We start from the raw sequence: 6,116 nt of genomic DNA, 5'->3' as shown, positions 1-6,116 counted from the left end.
CCATATTTTCCAAGCCACGTGGCAATTCGACACATACAACAAAGGGCCAGTTGGGGCTCGGGGAGGAATGTTTGCGCAGTTGCAGTGCCTGCGTGCATTCTATGTATATGGGACCTGTTGCTATTGCCATGTGCAGAGCATTGTATGCACATATATACATACAATTTCTCAGGTGATTTAACTATGTATAAATGAAAAATGAATACACACATGTCTAGCACGTACGTGCTCCGTCACACGTTTTTCAGCAACTTCGTGTTTTCAGAAACAAACAAAGCTTTCCATACAGCTGCTGTGATGGCCGAGTGGTTAAGGCGTTGGACTCGAAATCTAATGGGGTTACCCCGCGCAGGTTCGAATCCTGCTTACAGGGTCTAATTTTATATAAAAATATTTCGGGTGAGACTAATTAGACACTGGGCAAACTGTATACAGTCCATCTCTATGCGTGTATATGAGAGCTGCAATGGTTAATACGTCACTCATGCATGTACTTATCCACTGATACGTATGCTTCAAGGCGTAGAATGTGACTCCGAAGGATTAATACTGAAAGTATATATGTACACAACCCCTTGGAAGAACCAAGTGCCATAGACGTGCGGCTGGGCTGCTGGGTTTACCCATGTGCTGTGAGCACACATCGGAGTGGCAGGGGCGTACCACTCACTCACTCTCCCTCTCATTCACTCCCTCCCTCTCACTCACTCTCTCACTCTCTCCCTCCCACTCACTCCCTCTCACTCTCTCCCTCCCACTCTCTCCCTCCCACTCTCTCCCTCCCACTCACTCTCTCCCACTCACTCCCTCTCACTCCCTCCCTCTCACTCCCTCCCTCTCACTCCCTCCCTCCCTCTCACTCCCTCCCTCCCTCTCACTCCCTCCCACTCACTCCATCCCTCTCACTCACTTCATCCCTCTCACTCACTTCATCCCTCTCACTCACTTCATCCCTCTCACTCACTCACTCACTCCCTCTCACTCACTCAACTCATTTACTCACTCACTCCCACTAACTCCCTCTCCCTCACTCACTCCCTCTCCCCCTCCCTTTCCCTCCCTCTCACTCTCTGTCTCACCCCCTTTCACTCCCTTTCCCTCCCTCTCCCTCCATTTCCCTTCCTTTCCCTCCCTTTCCCTCCCTCTCCGTCTCCTTCCCTTTCCCTCCCTCTCACTCCCTCCCTTTCCCTCCCTCTCTGTCTCCATCTCACTCCCTCTCCCTCACTGTCCGCCTCACTCCCTCTCCGTCTCACTCACTCCCTCTCCCTCCTTCTCCCACTCATTCACTCTCACTCTCTCCCTCTCTCTCACTCGCTCACTCCCTCCCTCTCACTCCCTCCCATTCACTCCCTCCCTCTCACTCTCACTCACTCCCTCCCACTCACTCACTCCCTCCCACTCACTCCCTCCCACTCATTCACTCACTCCCACTCACTCCATCCCTCTCACTAACTCCATCCCTCTCACTCACTCCATCCCTCTCTCACTCCCTCCCTCTCACTCACTCCCTCCCACTCACTACACCTCACTCCCTCCCTCCAACTCCCTCCCTCCCACTCCCTCCCTCCCACTCACTCCCTCCCACTCACTCCATCCCTCTCACTCACTTCATCCCGCTCACTCACTTCATCCCGCTCACTCACTCCCGCTCACTCACTCCCTCTCACTCACTCAACTCATTTACTCACTCACTCCCACTAACTCCCTCTCCCTCACTCACTCTCCCTCACTCACTCCCTCTCCCTCACTCCCTCTCCCTCACTCCCTCTCCCTCACTCACTCCCTCTCAACCCCTCTCTCTCCCTCTCACACTCTCCCTCTCACTCCCACTCACTCACTCCCACTCATTTACTCATTCTCTCTCACTCCCTCTCAGTCACTCACTCCCTCTCAGTCACTCACTCACTCCCTCTCCCTCACTCCCTCTCCTTCACTCCCTCTCACTCTCACTCCCTCTCACTCACTCACTCCCTCCCTCTCACTCCTTCCCTCCCTCCCTCTCACTCACTCACTCCCTCTCTCTCTCTCTCTCCCTCTCACTCTCTCTCTCCCTCGCCGTCCCCTCCCCCTCCCTTTCCCTCCCACTCCCTCGGTCACTTCACCCTGCCTCTGCGCCAGCCGGGGCACACACACACAGCCACACCCGAGCACTTCACAGGTCATTAAAAGACCATTTGCATGTTAATGATGCCTTTGTATTTCACCTCTCCTTAGGCCCCTGCAGCTTTACTCTGGCCATTCCTAGGATCGCCCGGCCGGCAGCCCCCACAAAGCAGCAAGAGTCTCTCTCGCTGCTGCAGACACTTAAAAAAAAAAAAAACTTGGGAAACACAAGTATGATGTCTCGGGGGTCCGCGGGCCGCCAGGGAAGGCTTGCCGGGCCACCACTGGCCCGCGGGCCGTACTATGAGTACCCCTGGCCTACACTTTATTGACTTTTGTTGCAATTGGTGTTGCAATATTTAGCAATGCAAATAGCTCAAACTTGATTAATGCGAGACCTATTGCATGGTAAATGCTTGTTAACACTGCTGGCGGCAACCGTACCCGAGGAACTGTGGAGTGCACTTTAGGTGATCTTGTGAATGCCGGACACTAAAGTGAGCTTTTGTTGAACATAAATAGTGCTTTCTGTAGAAAAGGTTGGAGACCACTCTCCACCCCCAGGATCCACTACAATGAGCACCCGATGCGGAGTTGGGGGAAAGCTATGAAAGGATGATTCAAAAGTACCTTCTGCTCTACTAGAGCTAAGGTATAAATCATTACACCTTTATCTTTACCTCCAGCCAGCGTGTGGCAAGCTCACATTAATGGGTCATTGTTGACACTGTGCAGGACAACATACTCCACTCTGCCGATTCAATATATAAATTATTTTAAAAATGGAGATAACTTCTCTTTTCCAACTCAACCAGTCTTTGAGGCCTGGTGGGGACCTCTTCACTTCCGAATCTCTGAGAACTACGATCTAGAGATTTGGCATAGTGCCCATATCCAGTTTTATTTTAAAAATGCAAACGTACTTAAGTAGGGTAGAGGAGTATAGAAAACAAGTGAGGAAACACCAGAGGAGTGTCTGTGTAACAGTTACAAGGAGGCAAAACCGAAAGTAGCAAAGAACAGCTTTGATGAGGCCCACAATCTTTTCCCGGTCGGGCCTATTTCAAGGTGAGCAATGAGACTCCTTCCATAGTTCTCCTCACACTTGGAGGAATTGCATGCTGGTGCAAGTAACAGTCTTGAAGAAACTGGTAGAGGGTGATGAAAGAGTTCTGCCCAGTGTGCTGATAAAGTAGAAACATGAGCCCACAAAACAGTCCAATTCAAAGTGGGTGTAGCCGAGTATACTTTTAGAGAGACCCATGTGCAAACTTTAAAAAGCTCAAAACACACTTCTCAGTTTCCACTGTCCAAACCCCATACAAAGGGTAGATGGTTTTTTGGAGATTTGCTTGAAATGTTGAATAATCCTTGCTCGTTAAGCCACTCATGCAAGAGAACCCTGTTGGATTTCACATTTGCTGCAGTTCTTATGCATAGAGCACAAATACAATTGGCCTGACTCTTATTGTAATCTACAAGCCACAGCAACCGGCCTTTTCAGTGTCTGTCAGTAGAGAGAAGAAGCTTCTGTGCCCCACTGTATTCCAAATGTGGCTTGGCGGCAGGACCCAGCAGATACCAGGCGTGCTCAAAAGAAACAGCGACCCAGCAGCAGACGCGAGGGGTTGTCAGGGCAGGAAAGAAGAGACGCAGGGCTTGGTCACTGTGCAGAATCCCGGTGGCAGTTGAGAGAGCTACTAGATAAGCATCTTACTGTCAAGGCTTACATGGAGCACTGATAGAATGAATTTAAAAGGTGCACATTAGGAGGAGGAGCTACGCTGGCAAACAAGATGGCTGCTTAGGCTCCCGGCCACCGCCGACCTCCGTATCCCGCCACAAGATCCTGTACATTATCCTGATTTTACTCCTAGCCTCTGTGTGAATGAACTGTTCCGCACTCCGATGGTGAAATCCGGAAACTTTTATCAGCCGGTTTGACGAAGTTGCATCAAGTTGAATATTGTGGCCTACTCCAGCGGGGAAGCCGGGGCCTCGAGTACTTGCACAGCCGGGCTGCAGTGCAACAACATCGGCCGTGAGACCCAGACAGGGTCCGGTCAATCGGAGTGGAGGCTTCTTTTATGCCCGAATTTGGCGGCGATCGTCTCCATTGCTCAGCATTGATGGAGGAGTGACTTTGCTTGTTGTTGACTGTGGGTGGGGGCCCCTGTCCCGCAGACCCGGTGTTGGGTCCCGGCCTGCGGCGTTAAACGGATTGACCGCAGCCGCAGATAAAGATTGGTCACCCTCCGCATCTGCCCGATCGTGATCCTGTTTGTCCCCCCCGGAGATGCCAGATTCACCGGGGGAGGTGATTGTGATTGGTGTCGGGCGTGAGACTATGGATCGAACGGTGCTTAAGCCATCGCTGAGGTCAATATTGGTAGAGATTTGGGCATTTCATTCACATGTGGATGTTGTATTGAACAAATTGGATACAAGACTATCTGAGATGCTGCTTGTGGAACCGGACCCTGCCTCACTGTTGGAACAGCAATCTGCAGCCATTCAAGTCGCGGCCATTTTGACTCCGTGCGAGGACACCGTGAGGAGGCAAGTATTGAAACCATCGGATGGTGCCCTGGAAGACGGTGTTCCCGAGGTCGTGAGTGTACCGCAGAACCCTCCATCACTATTGACTCTGGAGGTATCGAAAGGCGTTCCCCTCCCGGAGACTTTTGTTGTTGACTTTGCTTTCATCTAAGGTCGTCTTCTCCTTTCTTGATGACTTTACGACTCCGGGGCAAGATACATTGGGACTGTCCATCTAGGAGAGAGAGTTTTTCTGCATCTGAAGTTCTCGTGAACTCACTGTCTACGTGTTATAACGGATTGATTCTTGATGACTTCCTTCTCCTCTATGATTCCTTTGTGTGCCTTTGGGTCTCGCTGGGGGGGGGGGTTCGTGTGCTGGTTCGGAAGTGTCAAGGTTAAGATTGGGACGGTTTGGAGTGGGTTTTATGGGTGTTTGACCTGCAACTGTTTGACCTACGAGGCTGGGCGGTGTATAACGGTGCCCCCTAATTTCTTCCATAAGGGTTGTCATACATTGGTCTTTTTGCGATAGGGGGTGTCTGTTTCTGGCGGGGGGACTAAGGGGGCTGGGAGCCCATACGGATATGCCCTCCTTCATTCTTTTTCCTACTTTTAGGGTTTTAGTTATTTGGGGCGACTGGCCCACTGCTAGTGGGATTAGGCTGTAGCCATCTGCAGGGGTGCCGGGTGGGGGGTTGGAGTTTTTTTTTGATTTTGCCTTTATTTATTTCTATGGCCTTTTTCTTCCTTCCTTTTTCTTTCCTTTAGGATCAGTATAGCTTGCGAATCATTCTGATTTTTATTGTGTACTTGTATTTAGTGTGCATGCTTCTTACGCTACCCTGATTCCCGGGTGGGCAGGCCCTGAGAACTGGCGCTTAACGTAGAATATATATTGTATTGTTGTTTACACCGATTCATATGCTTTGGCGCCAGCGCTCCATTATAGTTGTTTCTACGTGCACATCCTGCTTCTTGGCCTGTCCCCCGTATTCTCTGTTTGACTGTATGCCACCTGATCCGTTTATCTCGATAATATAAAATGGAACCTCTGTCTCATCCTGTGACTTAGTTGTGAGTTCTAATACAAGTTCTATCCTGAATCGCTGCCGGACCTCAGGGTTGTCGGCTGATGAGCTGTGTCGTACCGTGATATAGTGGGTCTTAATTTTTGTTTAGCGGCCGGCCCCTGCGGTTTTGGGCCCATGCTTGTATTTTTATTGAATGCTACAATAAAGGTTTTCAAAAAAAAAAGTGCACATTAGGAGACAGGAAGTGTGATGACTGGGCAAATCACACAAGGAAACCCCAAGTACCCGAATTCCCCAAGTCACTGCTCCAGGCCCTGCAGACGGGTACAAAGGTGATCCCACTTGCCTGCTGCATTGCACATGCACTGGTGTACCTGGTCTTAGCATGGGACAATAACAGGACCGTCTGTGCCCATCAGAGGGCTAAAAAAAGCAGTTCTG

General features: G+C 50.5%; 1 non-coding gene across 1 annotated transcript; it reads left to right on the top strand.

The window, feature by feature from the left end:
• The first annotated feature begins 291 nt into the window (after nt 1-291).
• On the top strand, nt 292-373 carry TRNAS-CGA (transfer RNA serine (anticodon CGA)). The gene has a single exon. It is a non-coding gene; the product is annotated as a tRNA-Ser (tRNA).
• The last annotated feature ends 5,743 nt before the right edge of the window (nt 374-6,116 follow it).

Source organism: Lissotriton vulgaris, chromosome 12 (genome assembly GCF_964263255.1).
Source record: "Lissotriton vulgaris chromosome 12, aLisVul1.2, whole genome shotgun sequence".
In the NCBI taxonomy this organism is placed as follows: domain Eukaryota; kingdom Metazoa; phylum Chordata; class Amphibia; order Caudata; family Salamandridae; genus Lissotriton; species Lissotriton vulgaris.
This window is presented reverse-complemented; position numbering and strand designations above follow the sequence as displayed.